At 45.0% G+C, this 27281-nt stretch overlaps 1 long non-coding RNA gene across 1 annotated transcript; it reads left to right on the forward strand.

Moving 5' to 3' along the window:
* The first annotated feature begins 6343 nt into the window (after positions 1-6343).
* LOC129386947 (uncharacterized) lies at positions 6344-21770 on the forward strand. The gene is made up of 3 exons (XR_008614292.2): positions 6344-7069; positions 17086-17275; positions 20059-21770. It is a non-coding gene; the product is annotated as an uncharacterized lncRNA (long non-coding RNA).
* Positions 21771-27281: the final 5511 nt, after the last annotated feature.

Raw genomic sequence — 27281 nt, forward strand, 5'->3', positions numbered from 1 at the left:
CGACATCATCTACTTCAGCGGAGCTATATGGCATTAAGGAGGCCCTTGTGTATGTACTTCGACAGCAGCCGCCAAAGACATGGGTGATTTTCACAGACTCAAAAGCAGCCCTACAAAGTATCTGGAACACGCACAAGCGTTGCAATAATCAACCAGCAGCATTTGACATTGCTTATCTTCACCACAGGGCTAAGATTGCTGGGCATTGCATAAAGTTCCAGTGGATACCTGGCCATGCCGGCATTTCGGGAAATGAAAGAGCGGACGAAGCCGCCAGAAATGGACTCCAATACCGCAAGTTCAAAAGAACATATTTTACAAAAGCCGATGCTTCAAACATGGCAAAAAAATATGCCTATCAAGAAAAAGACCGCATCTTGAATCTGCCGCTTCACCAAGATAACTTCCTACGTTACATTGACCCAGAAATGAGACCGAAAATTCCACGACCACTTCCTCGACACTTAGAGACATTGTACCATCGTCTTCGACTGAACGTGGCATACACGAACAATTATCTGTACCGCATAGGACTTACCACTAACCCATACTGTGATAACTGTCGCAACTTAGAGACAATTGAGCACATATTACTAGAATGCCCCGCGTACCGCGACGAGAGACAATTTTTTGAGCACCAAATGGACATGATTTGCCACGAACCGTTAACGTTACCGAGCATCCTAGGTCCAATGCCCGGCCCTTCAAAACAGCGACGGGTTTTGGATTTATTGTTCAATTACCTGACAGAAATTGGTCAAATAGGAAAGCTTTAAAAATTGCATCCTTCCTATACAAAAGCTTAAGTTTACCCGCCATGTCACCTGTAAATATTAGAATCAGGTCCACTCGGACATTTCATATTTACTTTTATCCTTTTTTTCTCCAACTCTTTTCTGGAATCTTTTAATCCCATTCCCCATCCCTATACAGAGTAGCATGCCAGCAGTTATATACGCGCCGGCAAAATTCTCTGTTTTTCCAATAAAGAGCCCTCTCTCTCTCTCTCTCTCTAGCCTTCTTTAAGTTAAAATTCAACCTTACTCTTACATGTTGTCAACTGGGTCTTACCATAGAGATCATACTTTTCGAATAACACATCTTATAATAGCAAAATGTGGTACAGGGCATTCGGCATGTTCCACTGGGTGTGTGCCAATTCTTGGTCAATCCTGCAGAACGGTGATATGCCAGGATAGAATATGCATGCGCTATTGAATGTACGTGCCGTAATTTCGGAATCATCATTCGGGTAGGCTTATAACGAAGAATTGATCTTTTACCCGCCGTGTTTGCTCAGTAGCTATGGTGTTAGGCTGCTGAGCACGAGGTCACGGGATCGAATCCCGGCCACGGTGGCCGCATTTCGATGGGGGCCAAATGCGAAAACACCCGTGTACTTAGATTTAGGTGCACGTTAAAGAACCCCAGGTGGTCGAAATTTCCGGAGTCCTCCACTACAACGTGCCTCGTAATCACAAAGTGGTTTTGGCACGTAAAACCCCATAATTTAAAAAAAAGAATTGATCTTTCTAGGTGAACTGATCTCAAGGACCGGAGTCTTTACGGGGCATGCGCTTAGATGCAGTCGACAATCAGTCATCAGACATGACGTAGGCGAAACTGCATGCTGCGTTAAGCAAAGGTGCAATTAACCTGAGCCAAATGTTAGAATATAGTGTTGGCGTACAATTTTCAGGCTTACCTGAATCGCCGAAAGATAAAGGAAACTAAAATCTTGCATTTACATGCGCATGAATGCAGACGAGAGAGATGAGCTAAAAGAACACACAGCGAATGCGTTTGTGATGCGTTAGTAGCGCATGACACCGCTTCTGCTGTCACTTGAAGAATTACTGCATCGCGGAGTGGATGGCCTAGGCCCTTCTGCACAAGCAGCAATTGCGGTTCTTTCGCTTTGCCTCTCCCATCTGATGAGACACATTATTTATCCTAGCGTTTTACACAACGATGCATATGTTGGAAGTTGGCGCTATGTTCACGTGCTTCGCTTCCGTTTGCCTCTTTTTCTTTTACTGTCCATCATTTACGGCAAATCAGCTCGTTAATGTCTTGCCAAAAAACACCATGGCCCCTACCTTTGCGTTTCAGCTGGCGTTGGTGTATATGGGACTACGTAGGTGAACAAATATCATCGAGGCACGAACAGCCAGTGGTTCGGAAGTAACATCTTGGGCAATCGCTTCTCGGGCGATCACTTTCGGAGGAGATTACACGGGACCTGTGCGAGTGTACGGCTAAAAGCCTTTTTGTTTCTTGTACTCACCCAATTCACCATGCGTCTCACATGCATGCCCATTGTCTTCTCTTTCAATGGTGCCGGACACGAACGGTGCGAGATCGACATGTTCGCGCCGTGCACCCATCTGTCGGGCCGAGACGATGCTGGCCTTTCGTGCGTCATCGCCAGGTCAAGCGAGGGAAGCAGCACGGGGGACGACTGCACGAGTCAACCAAGCAAGGCGAGCGCATCGAAGACGTGAAGTGTTGCGTCGTAACTTTTCCATTGCCTTTTCGCACTGACAAAGTAATCGCCTATGAAATGATTTCGCGCACAATGAACTCGAGTACGGCAATGCCTAGCCACACATAATAGCCTGGGCAATTATGTGTGAACAAGGTGGTATGAAACTTTATTTCAATATTTTCTTATATTAAGGAATAGACAGAAACAAAATTAGCTAGTGCCGTCCACAATCACAACTAAATAATGTTATCACTACCAAAAATTGCGAACTACGTGAAATGGACCCTATCCAGTAAAGCAGAGCAAAAGAACAGGGAAGGAAGGAAATGGCAGACGTGCGCTTCCTGACAAGTGAAATAGGAAAATAGCGTGAAAGCATCTGCGTCGTTTACATCAAGTATGTGGCGACGCTATGCAATTAACTTCCACTTATAAGCACACGATCGCCTTGGCTTGCTGTTTCGTGCGCACCGCGTCAGTGGCTACATTTATCACTCCAACATCCCAGCAGTGAAATTACTTTTGTCTACTTGCCTCGCTTTCGTGCCGTAAAATATGTTGTATAATTGTCCTAACCGCTTCATATGTTGTAGTCAATGTCATATCATTTTGTTGGTTAATTTGTTAGTCAATGTTAGTTCGCCTTGAGCGACTCGTCGTATAAACATATGCATATGTTTATACATATAGGTATAAACATACATGTATGTATTTCAAACCCTGCACAGGAAATGTTAGAAATATTGCGCATCTCGCTCACACGCATTGCAGTGCGTATTTTTTCTCTAAATTTTTCACCTCTTTCCCCATGGCCAGAGTTGCTTCCTAAAACATATTATAAACTAGCAATGTCGTGCCGTTTAATTAAACATGTAAATCCCGAACATAATTTCCTCCCCAAAACATGAAACAACTTGTCGACATGTATTTCTGGCCATGGGGGTACAGGCGCGAACAAAAGTAACTAGAACACGATACCTGTGGTTGAACTGCATCACAATGTCCTCTAGTAGACGCAAGGGAAACCATGAAATCAGATTACGCATTCTCGCAGGCCGGCGATCATTGTATTTCCATCAAAATGCCCTCTAGCACCTCTCAGACCGCGCTAGGGCATTGGGCATTAGAATAGAGTCGGCCGCAGCTCCCATGTGCCAATTGTTGCAGTTTTGATCGCTCATTTAAATACGTAAAAAATTGCAATCGAATATTGTTTTAGCAAAAGCTCAATTAGCATCTATATATATAGTGAACTGTAAGCTAGGGAACGCAGTAGGTTGAAGGACGCTCGTCAGATGGCGCTGATGGAAAGTGTCGCGTAATCTCGCGAGAAAGCGCGTTTCGGCAGCTTTGCGTTGGCGGTCATTCAGGGCCAGGCGCCCTCTGCTTTGACGCACACGTGTTTACTTCCGTGAGTAGCTTTGAACAGAGATCTTATCATTGTGGCCCGTGCACCTAGATTTAGGTGCGCGATAAAGAGCCCCAGGTGGTCGAAGTTCCCGGAGTCCTCCACTACGGCGTGCCTCATAATCAGAAAGTGGTTTGACACGTACAACCCCACAATTAATTTATTATTATCGTTATGGGGAAGCATTTCTCCAGCGTTATCTAACGCACCTTGTTAAAATGAGGAACAATCGTGTTACCCTTGCTCATGTTACATTATTAGTGAGACGTGTGCATCACTTTCTACCAGTAGCGTGTTCTTTTTTTTTTTTTTTTTGCGGATGATCTTTGAAAGTTTTTTTTTTTTTTGTCCGCAACATCTACTTTGCTTTTTTTCTTCCCTTCTGTTCCGAGCTGTCGCGTACTCCGCTTTCACTTTTATTGTCCCGTCAAACGTTAGGAGTTTATTTTATTGCATGTTAACCTATAGTTATACTAATAATAATCGAAGACAGCGACATTCTAAGGACAACGAGATCATGAGAGAACGATGTTGACGTTACGACGTGATGATGAATGTGTGATTGGTGGTATGACTGCCTAAGTGTTGCATCAGGAAAATGTTACAACTGTAAACATGTACTGCAGGTGCGTCGCCATTGATGACGATGCTTAAGGAGCAGCGCACGCTCTACAATGTTTATGGTTGCAAGTTTCTGAGCAAATAGCTTATTTTTTCTCTTTCGCCCGTTTTTCTGGTTGGTCGATGGGCAACGGTCGGTGGTTCAACTCGGCAAAAAAACCTTCGTTCGTTCGTTCCGTTCATTCATGCTAAATTATTTCTTTGGTTCGTTCGTTCGCTCGTTCAGTGGTTCGTTAGTTCTCGACTTCAATTGTTCGTTCATTCAATGGTTGGATCAGTCCTTCTTTCGTAAACTAGTTTGCCCCTTCGATCGTTCGGTTATTTCGCAGTTATCGTCGATGGTACGTGCACAATGTTTTCCCTGCAACACCACTTAAGTGGTCATGCCAGCACCATCATAGTCACGATCGTATAGTCGTCATTATACTGTCATATTTAGCATGTCGGTGTCATCGTTTACGTGTTACTGTCGCGTTGGCGTCGTTGTTGTCGTTCCTGTATCTCACTGTCCTCGTCACTACTGTTTTCTTCCCAATCCTGTAGTTATGTAATCACCACCAAGAAGGTGGCATAGTCAAGTTTGGTCATAGTCATAAGATGTGCTAACGTTACATGTGCGTCGCATGGTATTACCAGCAAACTGGGTATTATATAACCTCGTTATGATTAACAGTAAAGCAGTGGCAGTGCGAACCTCTGTTCTACGTAATGAAAAATGCGTATATTCCTAATAAAATATACACATATAATATCTGCACATAAGTATCCCTAATGCAGGCACATATCCTAATAAATTAGCACAATATAATAGATTCTTTAGTGCACTTGACTAAATTATCCTGTCGGTATATTACGTTATCTATGTTACGTTACTACGCTATCTTGCTCAATTCTCGACTCCATCTATTTTATGTACTTGTACTTGCCTTGTCGCATATATAAAACTGCTCAAAAAGATATTTAAGATTTAGGCTCGTGGGTAATATAGTACATATATACTGATAGTGCATAAAATGACGAATAGAAGCGAAGCCCGCAAGCATAGCGCGATCTCCTAACAAAATAAATCAAAAATAGGACAAACATAATCCTACTTCTCATCCATTCCGAGATACCATAACTCTTTACGAGATAGGGCAACTAATGCCGCGCTCATGCACGACAAAAAAACAACGCACAAATAAAATATAATGCCCCATCGCAGTCATTAAATGACAACAAATGATATTTCCTTTCTTCTCGAGTATACGTCGTCTAATTTTGTTGGTTACTACCCAAACTTACCACGTTGGTTGGTCTGCTTATCTATTGCACTTCATTGCGTCTATCAGCCAGCGTGACAGTAAAAAGTTAAGCAATGAAAAAGAAAGCTAACCTCAAGGGGAAAATAAAGCCGTCATCATCATCACCAATAGCCTATTTATGTCATCTCCCTGCAATTTCCAATAACCCTCGCCTTGCACAGCTGATTTGATTTGATTTGATGTTTATTTCTTTCAAACGGAAGGAGAAGCCAAGGCAAAAGGCGGTAGATTTGACTTGGCCTTGGCTGCCTGTTACAGACATCTTACATTCTGTATTACGCATGCCAACTTCCTAACCTTATCACACCACCTAACTGACTGTCGTCCTCGATAGCACTTATGAACCACCGTTTTTCTGCCCTACGCATTAATGACCCACCCAGCTCCATCTTTTCCTCTAAATGTCAACTAGAATAACGGTTAGCCCTAACAATCCACTTCGCTCTCTTCTTGTCCCTGAACGAGGGATGCAATGGTTTTCTTCTCAAGGTTCCTTGTCGATCCCAAAGTTTCTGTTAAGTATCTTCGCACCCGCACAAAACAGTGATTGCACATACTTCAAAGGTACCGGTAATCTGCCGGTCATGATTTCGTAATTCGCGCCGTACGCGTTCCAGCCGATTTTGTTCTTTCTTTCAATTTCATTTTCATGATCGCGGTCACCCTTGACTAATCGACTTCGATGTGCGTATTCTTTCGCCGATTCTTGAGGTTGACTAACAAGCGCACATTTTCATTCTCTTGCTCGGCAATTGAACATTACCTTAGTCTGCTGCTTATTAATAGTCAACCTTACTCTTCTATTCTGTCGACTTGGTCTTACCATAAAGATCATATCTTACGTGTAACACCAAATGTGATAATAGAAAAAGAAAGGTAGCACAGCGCAGGGATATACACGGGGTAATTTCGGTAAGCAACATCTGGGGCAATCACTTCTCGGGCGATCATTTTCAGAGACGATCATGCCGGATCTGTGCGTTTCTGGTCCTGTGCCAAGCTCGCTATCTGAATGGTGTACAGAATAGACGGTCAACGTTTGGTGCCCTCACCTCCTTCACCATGTTTCTCACATAGGTGTGCGTTGTCTTCTTTTTCATTGGCACCGGGGACGAATGGCACGAGTTCGACATGTTCGTGTCCTGCACCTATCTTTCGGGCAAAGACGATACTGGCCTTTCGAGCGTCACGACCAGGTGAAGCGGGGGAGGCAGCACAGGGGGCGACTGCACAAGTCAAACCAGCGAGGTGAGCGCATCGAAGATGTGACGTGTAGCGTCGTAATCTTTCCATCGCCTTTCACTCTGCCAAAGTAATCACATATAAAACGATGCTCACTTAACCGGAGCACGCAAATGCTTCTTGTTATTCTAACAATGAAGTGCGACCAAAACGCTATAAACCTTTGCTTCATATTTTTTAAAATAAAATCTAATCGTTAAAGTAGTTACAGCTAGCGATGAAACAATTATCTTACATGACAAATGCTATCACCACGAAAAATTGCGAACTAGATGAACTGGAACTTATGCAATGAAGTAGCGCGTTAAGAACATGGTACGAAGAAAATAGTAAGGGTAAGGATAAAAGCAGACTCAGGCTGGTAATTTCAAACAAATATGCAGGCCTTAGAACAGAGAGAGGATGGCATAGAGGTAATGAATGAAACCGTAACTAGGCTGGCTTCAGAAGCCGCAATTGAAGTGGGAGGTAAGGCACCAAGACAACCAGTAGGTAAGCACTCCCAAGTAAGGAAGGACATAATAAGGAAAAGACAAAGAATGAAAGTATACAACTCAAGACATCAGATAGAATTCGCGGAAGCAGGGAAGGAGCAAAGAGAAAAGCAGAAGGCAGGGAGGTTAACCAGAATAACGTCCGGTTGGCTACCCTACACCAGGGCAATGGGAAAGAAGAAAACAAAGATCACAGGGAGAGAGAGAAGGGAAGGAAAGAAGGAAATTTCGGTGAGTTCGCTGACGCGTGTGGTCTTACAGAAGTTGCATTAATAGTCACAGATGCTCGCACAAGCCCGTCGTCCTTAAGAAGCACAAAAGTGCCTTCACCGCTTTAGGGCCGACGGGCGTGGGGGCGACGTTCAATTCGCGGAACTGTCAAAACTGATCAACAAGAAGACAATAAGGGATATTCGAAATTAAAATGTAAGAAAGACTGAGGAACCAGCAAAAAATGGACGCATCATAAAATCAGTGAAAAGAAAAATTGGCATAGGAATAGCTAAGACGTATGCACTGAAAGATAAGCAGGCTATTATCATCACCAATTTCGAAACTGCAGTAAAAGAACCGGAAGAACCCTATATTGACCTGTACAGTACCCAGAGGAGGCACGATACCTCCATTCGTAGCAGTAATGAACTGGTTGCAGAGGATCCTTCTATAACTTGCGATGAAGTTAGAAGGGCCTTGCAAGACATGAATCGGGGAAAAACGGCAGAAGATGAAATAACAGTCGATTTAATCGAAGATGGAGGCGGCATCATGCTTGAAAGGCTGGCGGATTTTTATTTGAAATGTCTCACGACTTCAAGGGGTCCAGAGAACTCGAAGGATGCTAACTATATACTTATCCGCAAAAAAAAAAAAGACCTTAAAGAATTGAAAAATTATAGGCCCATTAGCTTACTTCCAGTATAGTATGAAATATTCACAAGGCTAATTTCCAATAGAATAAGGGCAACACTGTAATTCAGTAAGCCAAAAGAACAAGGTGGCTTCACGAAGGTATACTCTACAATGGATCCAATCCATGCCATACATCAGCTAATCGAGAAATCTGCAGAGTGCAATCAGCCTCTCTATATAGCTTTAATATATTACGAAAAGGCTTGGAAACAAGGAAAGATAATGCAGCAGTGGAAGACGGCACAAGTAATCCTAATACCAAAGCCTGGCAAACATCTACAAGTCGGGAATCTAAGACTATGTCTTAGATTGCCGAGGGTATTGGGAATCTATGTCTTTAACTTACTGCGCGGCAAACTGATGAAGCACGCCTTCCTCGCGTGGCTCACCAACTACATAGAAGACAATGACTTACTCCCAAACACGATGATAGAATTCCTAAGAAACGTGTGTACACAAGACGCCATGCTGCAACTGAAGCACCAATTAATAGAAAAGCCAGGGAGGTCGCCTCGAGCCATCCTCGGGCTAGATCTCAAGAAGGCATTCGACAATGTGGCACACCAAACCATACTGCATCACATCAGCAACCTTGGCTTGGGCGAGCGGACGTACAACTATATACGAATGTTCATAACGGATAGAGAAGCAAAAATCACGGTAGGAGATCTGACGTCCGAGAAAGTGCCTACTGGCAGTGCAGGCACACCGCAGGGATCGATTATATCGCCTATGCTCTTTAACCTGGCTCTGATTGGTCTTCCTAGCAAATTACAAAGAATCGAAGGACTTAACCACACATTCTATGCAGACGACATCCCGCTTTGGATAAACGATGGCAGTGATGTATTAATTGAACAGAGACTGCAAGAAGTAGTTGAAACAGTCGAGAAATACGTAGAATGCACCAGTCTAACGTGCTCGGCCGAAAAATCTGAGCTCTTGCTGTACAGACCAACGCTAAAGGGGAGACCTCCCAAGAACGACAACACACAAACCTACAAAGACATACAACTCATGACCCAAGATAGACAACCCATACCCAAAGTCGAGAAGATAAGCGTATTGGGAATGATCATAGAAGCCAAGGGCACCAACGGAGAAACCATTCGCAAAAGCGAAGACAAAGTTTCTCAGACTATGCGATTGATCAAGAGAATCACCAACAGGCACGAGGGAATGAAAGAAGCAAGTGTCATGAGAATCATCCAGGCATTGGTCATAAGTCAGATCACGTATGTGGCGGCGTACCACAGATGGTGCGCCGCAGAAAAGGTAGACGGCCTGATTAGAAAGATATATAAACAAGCGATTGGACTCATGCTAAGCACGGGCACGGCGAAACTCCTAGAATTGGGACTGCACAACACGCTAGGAGGCAATATAAGCGCAACGTATAGCGCAATACGTACGCCTCTCCAAGACGACGGCAAGCAGACACATCCTGGATAAATTAGGGATCCGCTACCACATACAACACGGAGACAAATGGGACATACCCAAGGAAATAAGGGCCAAAGTCACGGTACCCCCCTTACTCAAATATATGCATCCTGTACACCACGAGGGCAGGAGAAAAAGCAGGGCAATGAACGTGGCGAAGAACTACGGAAGAAACAAGGACGTGGTCTTTGTAAACGCTGCACGTTACAAACACAGCTTTGTTGCAGGAGTACTTAATCACAACAACTAATGCTGCACAAGCTTGACTATAAATACGACACGCATCGAAACGGCGGAGGAAGCGGCTATAGCGTTAGCCATAGCACAAACCAACGCATACTATTTAATCAGCGATTCCCAGACGGTAGTACGCAAGTTCGCGAACGGCCGGATCTCATACTCAGAAAAGGCAAAACAACAAGGGAAGACAGATGCATCCACACCCTATGGTTACCAGCCCACACCACCGACGCAACGGGAGAGGACAACCCCAACACGGCGGCACACAACGTAGCTCGAGGATTCACTTTCCGAGCTGCGACGAACATAGACCCCTCCACAGGGACCTCCGAAGTATGGGAATGGGAAAACAGAATGACCAGGTTCAACTACATCACCAACCATTACAGGATGCAAAGATGCACTTATCCACCACCCCATCCCCAATTCAGTAGATCGCAAGCTGTTCAGTGCTGACAACTACAAACCAAATCATACAAGAGTCCGATACTAATGCACGCTATTTGCCCAGACATATGCACAACAGATAGATGCAACGTGTGTGGCACCAGAGCCACGCTAGAACACATGCTATGTGAATGCCAGGGACTAATACAGGACAATGAGAGCGAAGCCTCCATTGACAGCCTCCGCGCGCGATGGCAGGCCGCGCTGCTCAGCTCGGACCTGGAAGACCAACTCTGGGCAGTCCAGCGGGCCAAGGAAGCCGCCGAGAGGCAAGAACTCTTGGCCGTGACCTGGGCGCGTGCCCCAGCCCACTAACTCGATGGACGCGAACCGTTCTGATTCGAAATACAGTTTTCTCACTCACTCTCTCACTCACTCACTCACTCACTCACTCACTCACTCACTCACTCATTCAGTAGAGACCGTAGCAATTATAGAGGCATTAAGTATTCAAGAACTACAGGATGGTTGCGTAATTATCTTGGAAAATATCTCCAGAGATTCCACGGCTGCTTTAATTCTCAAAAATAATGTACAAAGGTACCTATAAGAAGAGGGTCAGACAAGGTGACATAATCTCTCCAATACTATTCACTGCATGCTTGGTAGAAGTATTCAAGCTATTAAATTGGGAAGGCTTATAAGTGAGGATCAACGGCGAATACCTCAGCAACCGAAGGTTGCTGAGATAACGCCACCTAGTCTTCTACCCACCTTAGATTCCCTACCTAGCCCTCTGCCGTCCTCAATTGCGCTTCCCTTCACTTCGCACCCATTCTGTAAAGCTAATGGCCCACCGGTTGTCTAACCTACACATTAGATGACCTGCCCCGCTCCATTTTGTTCTGTTAATGTCACTTTTAACATCGGCTATTCCCGTTTGCTCTCTTATCCACATAGTTTTCTTCCTGTATCTTAATGTTACGCCTAACGTTCTTCGTTTCATCGCTCTTTCCACGGACCTTAACTTGATCGCGAGCTCCTTTGTCAAACTCCAAGTTTGCGCACCGGAAGCATGCATTGATTGTACACATTTCTTTTCAATAACAATGGTAAGGCCTCCAGTGGGATATGGCGATATCTGCCGTATGCACACCAACACGTTTTTATTCTTCTGTAAATTTCCTTCTCATGAACAGGATCCCCTGTGAGTAATTGACCTAGGTAAACGTACGCCTTCAAAGACTCTAAAGACTGACTCACGATCTTGAACTCTTGCTCCCTTGCCAGGCTATTGAGCATTATCTTTATCTTCTGCATAATATACTTCAACCCCACTCTTACTCTCTCTCTCTGAAGGTCCTCAATGATTTGTTGTAATTTGACCCCAGTCTTGTTGAACAGGACAATGTCATCTGCAAACCGAAGGTTGCTGCGATATTCGCCGTTTATCCTCACTCCTAAGCCTTTCCAGTTTAGTAGCTTTAATACTACTTTCATGCATGCAGTGAATAACATTGGAGAGACTGTGTCACCTTGCATGACCCCTTTCTTTAAAGGTATATTTCACTCTTGTGGAGGATCAAGGTAGCTGTGGAATATTTGTAGATAGCTTCCAAGATATTCACGTATGCCTCCTGTACTCCTTGATTACGTAATACATCTATGACTGCTGGTATATCTACTGAATCAAATGCTTTTTCATAATCAAAGCCATATAGAGAGCTTAATTGTATTCTGCAGATTTCTCGACTACCTGGTTGACGACGTGGGTGGGGTCCTTTGTAGAGTATCCCTTCCTCAAGTCTGCCTCTTCTCTTGGTTGACTGAAGTGTGGCCCTTATTTTATTGGAAATTATCTTGGTGAATATTTTATAAAATACTGGAAGTAAGCTAATGGGCCTGTAGTTTTTGCATTATTTAACGTCTCCCTTTTTACGGATTAGTATACTGTTTGCATTCTTCGGGTTCTCGGGAGAAGCTGTGTGACATTTCGTACAAAGGGCCGTATTTCTTAGCATGGTACCTCGTCCATCTTTGAATAAATCCACTGTTATTCCACTTTCTTTCGCCGCTTTCACCCGGTTCACGTCTTGCAAGGCCCTTCTAACTTAATCCATTGTTATAGGAGGGACCTCTGTACTCTGTTGATTAGTACTTCGAATGGAGGTAGCGTGGCTGCTCTGGGCATGTACAGGTCAGTATGGACTCTTCTGCTGATTTTAGGATATAATCTAAATTGCTTATATTACCCTGCTTATATTTCAGTGCATATATTTTAGCTTGTCCTATGCCAAGCTTCCTTCAGTACCTTTACTGCTTCATCAGTCCTTCTTATGTTATAATTTCAAATATCCCTTACTTTCTCTTTGTTGATCAGTTTTGACAGTTCCGCAACTTCTATATGACGTCTTCAGTTGGACACTTTCTTTCTTTGTCGTTTCTTTATGAGGTCCGTCGTTGCTCGGAAGAGCTTACCTGCTGGTTTCCTTGGTGCCTTACCTTCTACATCAAGTGCTGCTTCTGAGGCTAGTCTATAGTTACGGTTTCGTTCATAATCTCTATGTCCTCTTCATACCTCTGTTCTAAGGCTATTTGTCTGCAAGCACCAGCCTGAACTGCTCTGCTTTTATCTTTCCTGCGCCTATGTTGGCCTACTTCTTCTGGACTAATCTCGCTCTCTCCCTTCATACTGAGGTAAATGACCGACCTCACTAACCCATGATCGCTGCACTTCATCCTACCTAATACTTCTACATCCTGCACTATGATGGTATCGGCAGAAAGTAGGAAGTCTATTTTATTTCTTGTTTATCCATTAGGACTTTTCCAGATCCATTTTCTGCTGCTACGTTTCCTGGAGAAGTTATTCCTTATTCGGAGCTTATTGCTTCCCGCGAATTCTACTAGCATCTCTCCTCTAGTGTTCTTAGAATCGATGCCATAGTTTCCAACAACATATACCCCGTAGTATGCCGGGTTATCTGTTTTAATGTAAACAAGTCCATTAAAGATCACCTCTGGTGAATATACCAATTATGTCACATCGCCTATGCTACTTGAAGAGTACGGAGTACTTGCAAAACAAATTTCAATGTGGTATTAGCTGACAAAATGCCATAACTAAAGTTAACTAACGATTTTAGAGTACATGTCCTAATTGTGGAATTGAATTAATGCAAGTAATGAAGCAACCTTAGTTCAGCAAGAGCCCCTGTGGTTAGCACTAGTTTTTATGAAATATCTGCGGCGAAAAGCATTGATTATCTTATTGAAACTTGTAAGCAGTCCACTTTTTGCTATGTTCACAGTGCGAACTTAAGCGTCAATGCATTTCATGACAGATTGCCAAGCAAATACTATTTCCTCAAATATGGCTTTGCTCCTGTTCCACTTCAATTTCTCAATTTAAATGTGTGCACTAAAGTTCGCTAACCTCACTAATTCCAATCCTAAAATTATCAACCTAACTTCACTAACTTGAAAGTTAGCAAGTGGGGTTTTGTTATTGAGTTAACATCACTCTGTATTTGTATTGCAAGTATTGCCCACATCTTCAATAATATAACTGATTCTGCAATATTGAGATATTTACCACAGGGGACTTTAAGCCTAAACTAAACGTGTTTATCAGATAGTTCTAATTCTACACATTTAGGTCCAAAATATCAGCATGGCTGTATAGCTGCTGTCATGTCCAACATCCAAATGAATATTGTACTGAATGTAAGCTCTGTAGCAGTTATAACCTGAAGAAGGAATGTTTCGTGATAATGCCACACTTGTTACATAGCATTACCGATTGGTGACTTGAGTACTGTCTTCTTACTGTCTGCGATATAGCCATTCAGAAGTCATCATCATCATCAGCCAGGTTACGCCCACTGCAGGGCAAAGGCCTCTCCCATACTTCTCCAAGAACCCCGGTCATGTACTAATTGTGGCCATGTCGTCCCTGGAAACTTCTTAATATCATCCGCCCACCTAACTTTATGCCGCCCCCTGCTACGCTTCCCTTACCTTGGAATCCAGTCCGTAACCCTTAATGACCATCGGTTATCTTCCCTCCTCATTACATGTCCTGCCCATGCCCATTTCTTTTTCTTGATTTCAACTAATATGTCATTAACTCGCGTTTGTTCCCTCACCCAATCGGCTCTTTTCCTATCCCTTAACGTTACACCTATCATTCTTCTTTCCATAGCTTGTTGCGTCGTCCTCAATTTCAGCAGAACCCTTTTCGTAAGCCTCCAGGTTTCTGCCCCGTAGGTGAATACTGGTAACACACAGCTGTTATACACTTTCCTCTTGAGGGATAGCGGCAACCTGCTGTTCATGATTTGAGAATGCCTACCAAACGCACCCCAGCCCATTCTTATTCTTCTGATTATTTCCCTCTCAGGATCCGGATCCACCGTCACTACCAGCCCTAAGCAGATGTATTCCCTTACCACTTCCAGTGTCTCGCTACCTATTGTATATTGCTGTTCTCTTCCGAGACTGTTAAACATTACTTTAGTTCTCTTCTGCTTTGCCTCTCCAGGTCAGTGAGCATGCATTGCAATTGGTCCCCTGAATTACTAAGCAAGGCAATATCATCAGGGAATCGCAAGTTACTAAGGTATTCTCTATTTACTTTTATCCCCAATTCTTCCCAATCCAGGTCTCTGAATACCTCGTGTAAACACGCTGTGAATAGCATGCAGAAGTGGCCAGAGACATAGACCGAGGAATGCATAGTGAAAGCCGAGTCCATTCAAGACGTGCTCCTGGAGCCCTTATATTCCAGAAGATGGCTCCCAGAAGCAGGCAGATGGTGGCGGCAACCAACAGACGACGAAGGAATGGTATTACGTAGTGTGGGAAAGTGTAAATCAGTGCCCATCTGGCCAAAGACAAAGAATCAAGGCAGGACACCAGGGGCTATTTTATGTTACGATTATTTGCCTTCGTTTCTGTTTATAATTTTATTTTGAAGCAGCATCACCCATTGTAGCAAGTAGCTTAATGGTTATAGCTAGTGGCTACGCTATTGGCTACCGGCTATGGAGCTCGAGGTTGTGTCGTGTTTTGTTGTAGCTGAACGGCAATGACAATAGAAAGGGACACTTGACACACACACACAGCTCTGTGTAGTGTCAAATGGGCCTTTCTGTTGTCCTTTTCGTCCAACTTGCGCAGCAACAAAGTAGGAAATGCGGCACCAGCAAGCCCCTACAGCTATCCTCATCGAGGCTGTGGGTTAGGTCCCAGCGGCAGTAGCCATATTTCGACAGAGGCAAATTGCAAAAACTCTCGTGTACTTATATTTATGTACACGCTAGAAAACCCCATGTGGGCAAAGTTATTCCTGTCTCCCACTACGGTGTGCCTCATAATTAGATTGTGTTCTTAACGCACCACTACATAATTTTTTTTTTGCAGGAAGTGGCCGATACTACTAATGGCAAGGACTTAGTGTCATGCCAGACAATGATGGACCAAAAAACCGAAAATGACAGATTGTTACATGATATCACCGTAGAATACAAAGTCAGTGTTATGTTTGTTGCTGTGCAATGTCCCAATCCTAAAATGCAACAGAGCAAACGTTATAACGTGCAAATTACTAGGAATAGCTTATGAAAATATAATTGAAGAAAAATTAAGTGCCTTTTTCATTCTTTTTTTCTTAGTAATAGAGGAACACCTTCACTTCACAAAAAAAGAGGTACACAGCACGTTTACAAGTGAAGTTAGCCTAGGTGATATGTAAGGGATACGACTCCGGACAGGTGGGCTCAATATGAAAAGGAACGCCTACTCAAATTTCAAGAACTAGTTGTTGCAGAAGTGTAGAGTCTGAACAGAAATTTCTTAAGACTACTAAGCTACCATGGTGAAAAAGGATGGGGCAGGTGAAACTTGACTAATTTCAACGTGAAAACAAAATGCCCACAAATTCCATTTGAACGTAACTCTGTTCAAATAGGCAGATCATTCACGAGGAAAGAAGTGCGCTCTCCACTATATATGGTTGGCTTGGGAATGGCTAGACGAGTCTCCAGTGGGCCGTAGGCATGGGCCATTTTTTATGGAAGTCTGGCTGCAATATTCCATCATACTTTGTTTCGGTATAGTATCGCATTCAACTTGGATTCAGAATTTCGATTGTTCATGCGCTTGCACAATATAAACAAGTGCTTGAAGAACTAAACGAGTACACTTGAAATATTTATTCTCCATGGTTTTAGAAGCACTTGCAATTTGAAGCTGGGATGAGGCTATGGTATGTGATGGTGGTTGCCTGGGGGGTGTGACGACACAGTATATGCAAAGAAGTATCTCGTGGTGGCTAAATTATGTAGCAATTTATGTCACCTTAGTGTTGACGCGTTTATGTATAAACTATAAATCTATTTCAGACAAAAAAAAAGTTTTTGGCTATCCTTTATATATTGTTCAGGAAGGTAGGTTTTACGGAAAAGTTAAGAAGGGTTTTCATAAAGATCACAGAGCGGGACATCATAGAAATATTGTGATTATGAGATCGTGCACTCACGCCCACAGGGCCAGCATCTGTCCGAAGAATCGCGCCTTGTAGGCGTCCATGGGCGCATGGTCCGGGAAGCCCTGGTCAGAGAGCGTCTCTTGCCGGCAGCGGAACACTAAGACCCAGTTCTTCATCCGCTGCCTGGACTCGAACATTGCCTCTGGTGACGGGTTGTCCGGCGCCACTCGGGAGACTGCGGTGTGCAAGGTATAGTGTTAAATCCTTTACGTATCAATGTTTTACCTTAGCCTCTTTAATGTGTCTTGTCCTTTCTTTCCGTTTCTCTCGCTTCTTTTTCTGGCTAGACCCGTTTCGCACTCTTCTGTGAGTCCAGAGTACGTGAAAAAACTGGTTATTCGCTCTTATTGCTACAGCTGTTGTTTCAATAAGCTGCAATTCTAAATGTGCAATCTATTCACGCAAATTTAGTACTATCGTGAACATATAGGGATGTGAAGACTGCTTCATATCAATGGTGGAAATGGAAGTTCCTCGCTCGAGAACTATTCGAATACTATTTATCTGCGATTACTCTCGCTTCTGACACTATTCGATTAGTATTTGCTTCGGTTTTGAAAATTACTACTCACACGCCCCTGTTGAGAGTCCCATACAAGCAAAATAGTTAATCAGGAAGATGAAGGTGGGTGCTATGATTGTCCCCAAAATATAGGAGGCGCCCATCGCGCTCATTCAAAGTTCGTGTAATGATTGCCTACGACCTGGGGCGGCACCCACGAACATTTAATAACGACAATATTAACGAATATAGCTGTCAGTGGGGCTAGTTTCCAGAGGCGTAAATGTTAATAGCTGGAAGCAACGTAGACTCACGGTGTAGTCGGAGGGGTTCTGGAAAGCCGGACAAGGAAAGGCAGGCCATGTCCCTTGCCGTGGTTCACCATGCGGCTCTTGGATATCATGGCCACTGGAAGAAGAAAGAGAAGATAGAGACGTAGAACGACTTTTGATTAGTCACTTGGTTTAAGGCAAACTATAAAAGCCCTTAGTATACATCCAAATATTCCAGGCTGCTTGCGTCACTGAAGTACAGTTCACAATTAGTACTAGTTGTAATACTGCGCGCAATGTATATATACTGCTTGCCTTGCACACCCGCCGTGGTTGCTTAGTGGCTATGGTGTTGGGCTGCTAAGCACGAGGTCGCAGGATCGAATCCCGGCCACGGCGGCCGCATTTCAATGGGGGGGAAATGCGAAAACACCCGTGTACTTAGATTTAGGTGCACGTTAAAGGACACCAGGTGGTCGAACATTCCGGAGTCTCCCACTACGGCGTGCCTCATAATCAGAAAGTGGTTTTGGCACGTAAAACCCCATAATTTCATTGATTGCCTTGCATGTGCTGCGAGGCAAGCCTAAATCTACGTCTAGGAAGAAACTTTGCTGGTAAGAAAACCTGACATGGTCAGCAAAAGTTATAGGGACATTGAGGGAAGGCTTCATATTTTAAACAAGTCTGGCGCATCTAAAGATTTAACACTCACTAAGGCGGATCAATCCCAAAGTTCAATTCACAAGGCTACTTACTGACGGCCAGTACGTATCTAAACAAAAAGGCGTTGCTGAAAATGGTGCATGAGAGTTTCTTTTGGTTTTATTGTGCGCTTTTTGTTTGCACGTTAAGTACGAGTAATCTCGAAAAATCCTATTAGTCACGTTTTACTAATGTGCAATATTAAATTCCGCTCGAAGAGGTTCTTTGCAAATGAAGTTGATCTTTCGCTCTTCAAGCATATATACATAAAGTCAAGCAACCTTACGCAGATTAACTTAAACCTAACTAAAAGCTGGTGCTCAAAGTGGATGATGAAGCTTAATGTTTCTAAATGTAAACTTATGCAGGTGTCGGTAAAACGCTTTAACTCCATCTATACATACTCGTTGTACTCGACACCAGTATCGCAATTACAGGAACATCGGTACTTTGGACTCTTAAATACTGCAAAACAAACCTGGGCAGAACACACAAGAAAGGTTGCAGCAAACACATCGAGGTAACTGGGATTCATCAGAATAAATCTATAGACAACTGGCCTACGAAACATATATACGCACTAAGCCTGAATATGCTGCGTTTATTTCGAACACCCGCCGAATTTACCTCATTAACACCATTGAAGCAGTCCAAAACCGTGCAGTACGATTTACATGTTGTAATTGTGACTACAAGCACAGCATCAGTCAAATAAGGAACTCCCTCAGTGTCTCTTCTCTAGCATACCGACGTGGAATCACCCTACTCTGTTTATTCGACAGAATATTTTACACATTCCCGCATTTGCATGGAACGCTCCTCCCGCCGATCCGCACTTTTCGTCGTCTTTTCCATTCATTGAGCGTTCAGCGTCTTCACGGTTCTACTAACGCCTTTAACAACTCGTTCTTGCCTACTGCAATAGCGGAATGGAATAAGCTTCCCGAATTGATCGTCCTCGAACGTGATGGTGTAAAATTTCGTCATTTATGATCCACACAACCTATGTAATCCCTGTATTATGTACAGTTCACCTTGCTTTTCGTTCGTTTAAATCATGCTTTGTTTACAATTTTATTCTCTGTACCGAGCGTTCTTGAATTTCACTCCACCGTGTGTATGCCGTGTAATATTCTTTTTCTAGTATGTCTTAGTAACCCCTGTTTCATTATGTGTATCCCGTTCTTTATTGACTGATTTTTATTCATTGAATGACCTCTCCCGTTTTTCCGCGCTTTGTTTACGGACCAGATTTAGTATTGTTCGGTAAATGTACTTCCCCTCCCTTATGCAATGACCCAAGCAGGGGCCTTAGAGTGGATAATAAATTATGATGATCATGATGAAATAAATTATTTAAGGAATGAAGGGCACGAAAATAATGCTGACTGTGCTGTAAGGTGGCTGGAACTGTTTCTCGCGTAGAATAAATCATTAAGCTCATCATGTCACGAAGGCTGCGATTCTCACTCTGGCCTTGGTATCACTCCCAGGTTCACCTGACTACAGGGGCAGTGAGATGAACAGCATCCGCAGCCTCACGCTCATGTCAGGCCACAGGTGCCCAATGCGAGCAACGTAGGTGACACAGTGCTCCAGCCTTGCCGGTGGCATGAACAGTCGGCGATGTGTCCGCGCAGCCGGCTGCTCCCCTTTGGATGTCTCTCGGCCAAGATGTCCAGCAGGGTGTAACCGTCTTGCTCTGCATGTTGAAGTGCAAATGTATATATATTTTGTTCAAGTGGCTCGGCTACTCATATGGGCAGATATGTATGTTTTGCTACGTTCTGACATTATTTCATGTCAGCGATGCGCCGTTTCCACAATATTTGAAGCTCACAATTGATGATCTGTCGCTGTATATGTAGACGCAAAAAAATGCACCGCTATGTTTAATCCGACGCGCAAGGCTGCGCTCTAAGACGCACTGAATATGCTAAATCTCTAAAGAATGTGTAAAACGACAGAAAAAGCGAGTTCCAAGTGCGGAAATCTCCAAGAACAAACTACAAGACAGCCGCGTATGCAGAAGGAACTCGGCGTGCCTTTAACGGCCGCACTATGACGCAACAGCACGCTGTGGTTTGCTCATCCAGTGGTCGGTTAGTGCGGCATGCCTTCCAGCTACGACATGCTTCCCAGGGGAAGCCAAACACGATGTACGAAGCGCATTAACGACGCGCACTGAACATGGGCGGTGGTACAGAAATCAACGGGTGAAAGCCCCTGCTCCCTTCCTAAGCGTTGCCAGTGGCATGCGACAGACGGTACCAGAGCAAAATGGAAAAAGGCGGATTAGTATCGGAAGCATGCTGTAAACTATAAACTATTTTTCTTTTGTGAGCTGGACGCTTTCGGACTAATCGTGCGTTTCCGGACAGTCTGCTAGTGCTGAACTTCATAAAGCACAATGGGAGGCAACATCAGCGTAAATTCAAACGCGAACAATTCTGAAACTGTTCGAACACATTTCTTTCCGTTTCCAGGTTCACCTGCATTTGTAAATGTGCTTCTGATTGATACTTCAAAACGAAAACTCGACACTACTACTGCATACTTAGCTGCCTACACATCAATTAGATTCCGTGCAATTAGGTTAACAGGCACTCGAATCGGTTATTACCTGGTCATGTTTCTATCTATGATAATGGTACAGGGATTCTAATGGGAATTATAGCCAATTTGCAAAAAACAAAAAAGAATAGGCCTTCATTTTGATGGTATCCAAATGTCGGTACTCCATGCACACCGTTTGGTTAGGCTAACTTCATGTGTACCTTGCAATCGGAGCAAATAAGCACGCGTCAGTATCATAATGCACATAATGTGCCGATTATTCCTTGGACTCATGTTTTCGGCAAACTTTGGTTGCCTTGACAAAGCAGTAGTCTGCAATTCACAGGTCAATATTTGAACCATTGAGTTCTGTGCAATTAAAAAGACGGGCCATAATATGGCTTACCCGCCGTGGTTGCTCAGTGGCTATGGTGTTAGGCTGCTGAGCACAAGGTCGCGGGATCGAATCCCGGCCACGGCGGCCGCATTTCGATGGGGGCGAAATGCGAAAACACCCGTGTGCTTAGATTTAGGTGCACGTTAAAGAACCCCAGGTGGTCGAAATTTCCGGAGTCCTCCACTACGGCGTGCCTCATAATCAGAAAGTGGTTTTGGCACGTAAAACCCCATAATTTATTTATTATTAATATGGCTTAATTTTTCAGGCTAGAATTGTCCCGCATGGAGCGCGTGGGTTGCGCTGCACTCTTGTCAGCAGTGGCGTAGCAACAGGGGGGGCCGAGGGGCCGTGGGCCCCGGGTGCACGGGGCCAGTAGGGGGGGGGGGGGGGTGTCATATACGTCTGAAGACACCCGACAATTGTTGATATCGTCGCCTTCCTCGACTACACCAGGGGGGGAGGGGGGGGGGGGTGACAGAAGAGCTAAGGGCCCCGGGTGCCAGACGAGCTAGCTACGCCACTGCTTGTCAGCGAACGCCAACTATACGCACGCGCACCCGCGCGAGAACTTCGTGGTGTTCGAAGAGTTAGGTTAATATTTCGTTTATTTTATATGAACTGTAGTACTTGTATCCTTGCTTGACGATGCGCATTCTGATTATACGTATTTTTTTTCGTAGACAACTTAGGGGATGTTCTTCTGTTTCGAACGCTTTAATGCATTTTATTTTGAGTGTAACTTCGCTTTTTACCGCACATTGTGTATCATGTTTTTCTTGTGCGTGTCACTATATATTCTAATGAACAATGTAAAGCATTGTTCTCACGAGGAGCCTGTAACGTACTGAAAATTTATAATGTGACGAAGTAATTAATTAATTAATTTGATAATAAGTTATTTAGTTAGTTAGTTAGTTTGTTAGTTTGTTAGTTAGTTGGTTAGTTGGTTAGTTGGTTAGTTGGTTAGTTAGTTAGTTAGTTAGTTAGTTAGTTAGTTAGTTAGTTAGTTAGTTAGTTAGTTAGTTAGTTAGTTAGTTAGTTAGTTAGTTAGTTAGTTAGTTAGTTAGTTAGTTAGTTAGTTAGTTAGTTAGTTAGTTAAATTTTACTATGATTAGTTTGGATGCCGTGGTCGGTGCCGTAAGCGGCGCTAGGAACCAGGGTTCGTAAATTTCGTCTTGCTGCTGTCCGTAGCATCGGCTGTCCGTCAACAGTATGTAAATTTCCGATAAATGAGTAAAACACGCGACAAGCATTTGTTTCTGCCAGAAGGAGTTGCCGTCCCTCTCAATTTTTCTTTTTTGTATTTCCAGAGCAGCGTGCTCACGAGAAGTGGCGATGATGGTGAGGATCTCCCCGCACCGGACTTGCAACGACAATACCAAGATCGGGAGCAACTTGGTGCGAGACTACCAAACAGCCGCTGACCCAGGCTGGAGAGGTTCACTTGAAACGTCAGGCAACGACGACTTGGCCATTTGCACCGTGGCTGAAAATTCCGACAAACGCGTGGTCAAACACACACACAAATAAAAATACCGAAAACAGCGCAGGCCATAAGGCCAGAAGACGACGACGATGGCGACGTGCAACGCCCAGGACGTGCGAGACGATTCACACTTCATTTACCTTCAGTCTAACTAATTATAAGCACTTGCAAAGTAGATCCTGCGTAGCCTAAGAATATTTGGTGGCAGGTCATCGAAATAGAGCATCAATAACACGGAGGCTTTTCTAGTTATCGAGATGGCAAAGACATAGCAAAGAAGTGAAATGTTGGTGGATTGCATCGACATCTTAAAGGACTGAATGAATCAATCAATCCTTCTCTAATAAGGAAAAGAAGGAACGAATGTCGCTGGTGGGGAGGAGGGACATACGAAGGAGAGGTAGACACCCACTAAGTCGCGGCAGCCAGGCCGCTGCAACGCCAAAGTGGGCTGACTTTACTGGGTGATCGAGGTTTTCGAGAATTTCGTTCTGTAAAGCTTCGATATGGCAATGTAGAAAAAAAAAAAAAAAAACATTGCCACCGTCTTGACAATTATTGAACGTGGGACAGTGTAAAATGAGACGCTGCAAGTTGGCTTCGCATGCGGAGTGGGAGAAGGCGCATATGCGGTGGCAGAGGCGTCAATGCCCTTATGGTCAGCCAACGAAGGCCATTTGTGAATTACGTCAGGGGTAGTGTCTGTGTTGGTAAGTTCATTACGAATATTTCCCGGTATCAGGTGAGGGCGAGGTCCCTAAACATGCGAGGAGGGGGCGAGATTGTTTTCTCCCTGTTCGTGTACTTGAGGATGCGGCGTATTCGTGCCATTTCGAAGTGTGAGTTGGGCAGCAAAACCGCATAGGAGTGGTCACCAAGATTGTCAGACCCGCGTAAGTAAGGTTCTAGAGACTAAGGTAGACCACAGGCTGTGAGGTGGCAAAGCCATGCACCACCTCGTTACCTCCCGTACCCCGATGTGTTCAGGCATTGACCCTGGACACGTGGGACAATGGAATTTACCCTAACGTCAATGCCATTCTTCGGCTTGCGCTACATAATCTGGCGGATTCTTACAGCAGTGACATTTTCCACACTGGGAACCACGTAAGACTGCAAATTTTGACAAAATGTTCACAGCAGCGTAAGCTATTCGCCTATTGAGTTTTTCACCATGGTGGTTCAGGATCCTTTCAACCCTGCAAAGCATAACGCACCTCCTGTATACTGCGCCGTTCGAGACTTCAAAATCCAAATTTGTGCACGTGAAGCTGAAGTAGCGATATTGGCTGGAGTGATGTGTTCGAATAGTTTCGGAATCGAATTACTAATTGCAGTGGTAATAACCTTTACTCGCGAATTTTATTTATAGAGCAAATTTGCACTTCACGGCGAGAAATGAAGAAAATTTGTGGAATTCTTATGTAGTACCGGTTTAGGCATTACGGGGTTAAATCTGTCCCCAATACTGTTTGTGGTAGTGTTGTTCGATGCTCTCAACAGCGAACTCTTCGAAACTCACACTCAATATTTGAAAACTGCGGCAATGGACAACGAAGCCTGAAATGACGCGTGAATTCTTCTGCAATATTCACTGCGCATATTGAAGACATACCACAGCTTAAGTACGTTAAAGAAAGTATCGGTATGACTTATCACGCACCCCTCTCAATTGGCGTCTCTATTGTTTAGCAGGAACAGGTACGCACGCCATTCGGATTATTCGTAGGCTAAGCAACCGCCGTATAAGAATGAAGGGCCACTTGAATATCGCACGTACTTTAGTGCCGTTCTGTATTTTTTCCGCGTACTTTTCTCGGGCGCTCCACCCTCTTTCTCTTGGAACGAACAGCTGTGCACAGTGCCATCGTGATTGCGACATGTGCGCGCATGTAGACTGCGCAAACTAAAACGCGAGAGGATTAGTTGGCTTATACATACTCTCCTCTTGATTTTATTTGTATGTGTGGGTGTGTTTTACAAGCCCAGAGAAATGTTTTGCCCCCATGTAAGAATGTTTACGAACTTGGAAATAAACTTGCGTGAATTAACGCCGTGCGTCTATGGTCTCGCGTCGTTTTCCTCGTGAATAGTGTATCACGAATGACGCGTTCACTACCTGTCTGTTCATTTGAGCAATTGAACAGCACCATATAACCGCACGTCACAGCGCTACCAAACCGCTTCAAGGATTGAAAAGCAATTGGAGCGTGTTCAATGACTCCCCGGCATTAAAGTAGCGGCGCAGTTATGCCACGCCGCTGCACGGTGAACGACGCAGAGTCATGCGTCGCCGCTCAGCCAGCGTGACTGGCGGATTCCTGTGCGCATGAGCGTTGCCAGAGCGGGGATGTCCTCAGAACGAACTGCGAGAGCGTAGGCCGCGATAACGTCCTAGCTGGCCAAGCTACTGGTCGAGAAATAAACAGCACTCGATGTGCCGTTCCGGTAGCCGAGTGGCTTGAGTGTTCAACTCGCATCCTTCAAGACGGTGGTTCGATTCCCGCTACTTGCATCGTTGTGGAAAAAAAAAATCACGGCGATGCGGGTGTCGAGGCTCGAGCTATCGTGAGGACGGCAGTTCGAATCCCGGTGCCTGCATTGCTGAAAAAAAAAAAGGCAGTGATGCGGATGCCGGGTCTCGAAGTGTCGTCCACGAAGGGTCGAGGTGGACGCGATGCTGGGTCCCGGACCCCAGAGGACCACTTGCATCCTAGTACCGGCGTACGCATGGCCAGTGCGCGGATTGAAGGCGATGCGGATGTCGGCAGTAGGACGCAGATGACCCCCTGGCAGTTCCGGCACCCAGCTGTACTCTCGGCCACCGGAATGTGGCGGATAAGAGGGAGTTTTGTGTCATGGTGCACACTATTTCCTCTCGCTATCCCCCGGGTATCCTAAGAGGGTGGATACCTGTTGCTTTTGGAGCTAGTGCGGAGCGGACCCTACGAGTGACACAGACCGCCGAAGAGAACCCCCCCCCAAGGGAGAAAAAAAGAAATCACGGCCCACCAGTAAGAGACAAACCCCGACCCCCCCCAAAAAAAAAAGCCCTGACCCCGGCGCGCCGCGCGTTCTCTATAGAGGTCGACCTCTATAGAGAACGCGCGGCGGGTCGGGCTCTTAGAGGTCGGCCGGGGCTTTTTTTGGTTTTGGCAGCGGGGGGGGGGTCGGGGTTCGTCTATTTTTCGCGGGTATTTCCGCTGTCTTCGCGGGTCTGTGGTTTGGTTCGCTCGGCACTAGCTCCAAAAGCAACAGGTATCCACCCTCTTAGGATACCCGGGGGATAGCGAGAGGAAATAGTGTGCACCATGACACAAAACTCCCTCTTATCCGCCACATTCCGGTGGCCGAGAGTACAGCTGGGTGCCGGAACTGCCAGGGGGTCATCTGCGTCCTACTGCCGACATCCGCATCGCCTTCAATCCGCGCACTGGCCATGCGTACGCCGGTACTAGGATGCAAGTGGTCCTCTGGGGTCCGGGACCCAGCATCGCGTCCACCTCGACCCTTCGTGGACGACACTTCGAGACCCGGCATCCGCATCACTGCCTTTTTTTTTTTCAGCAATGCAGGCACCGGGATTCGAACTGCCGTCCTCACGATAGCTCGAGCCTCGACACCCGCATCGCCGTGATTTTTTTTTTCCACAACGATGCAAGTAGCGGGAATCGAACCACCGTCTTGAAGGATGCGAGTTGAACACTCAAGCCACTCGGCTACCGGAACGGCACATCGAGTGCTGTTTATTTCTCGACCAGTAGCTTGGCCAGCTAGGACGTTATCGCGGCCTACGCTCTCGCAGTTCGTTCTGAGGACATCCCCGCTCTGGCAACGCTCATGCGCACAGGAATCCGCCAGTCACGCTGGCTGAGCGGCGACGCATGACTCTGCGTCGTTCACCGTGCAGCGGCGTGGCATAACTGCGCCGCAACTTTAATGCCGCCGAATAATTAAGCGCGCTTCAATTACATTTACATCCGTCACCCGGTTTGATAGGTCGGTGACGCGCTGCGATGTGCGGTGATAAGACGCCGTTCAGTTGCTCTGTCTATGGGGCGCCTGGGGTTAGCTCATAAAACGAATTGATGTAGTTGCCAGTTCATTAGTGACATTCTGCTGCTTGTCCACGCTGCAAGAAAACTTATCTACACGGCAACGCAAGTACAGACGTTATTTTGTAGGTAGTGAACGAGTCATTCGTATGCGATACAGACTGTTCATCAGGAAAACAGTGAGACTAGACACGGCGTTAATTCAAAGAAAGTTTATTC

Source organism: Dermacentor andersoni, chromosome 11, assembly GCF_023375885.2.
Source record: "Dermacentor andersoni chromosome 11, qqDerAnde1_hic_scaffold, whole genome shotgun sequence".
Taxonomy (NCBI): domain Eukaryota; kingdom Metazoa; phylum Arthropoda; class Arachnida; order Ixodida; family Ixodidae; genus Dermacentor; species Dermacentor andersoni.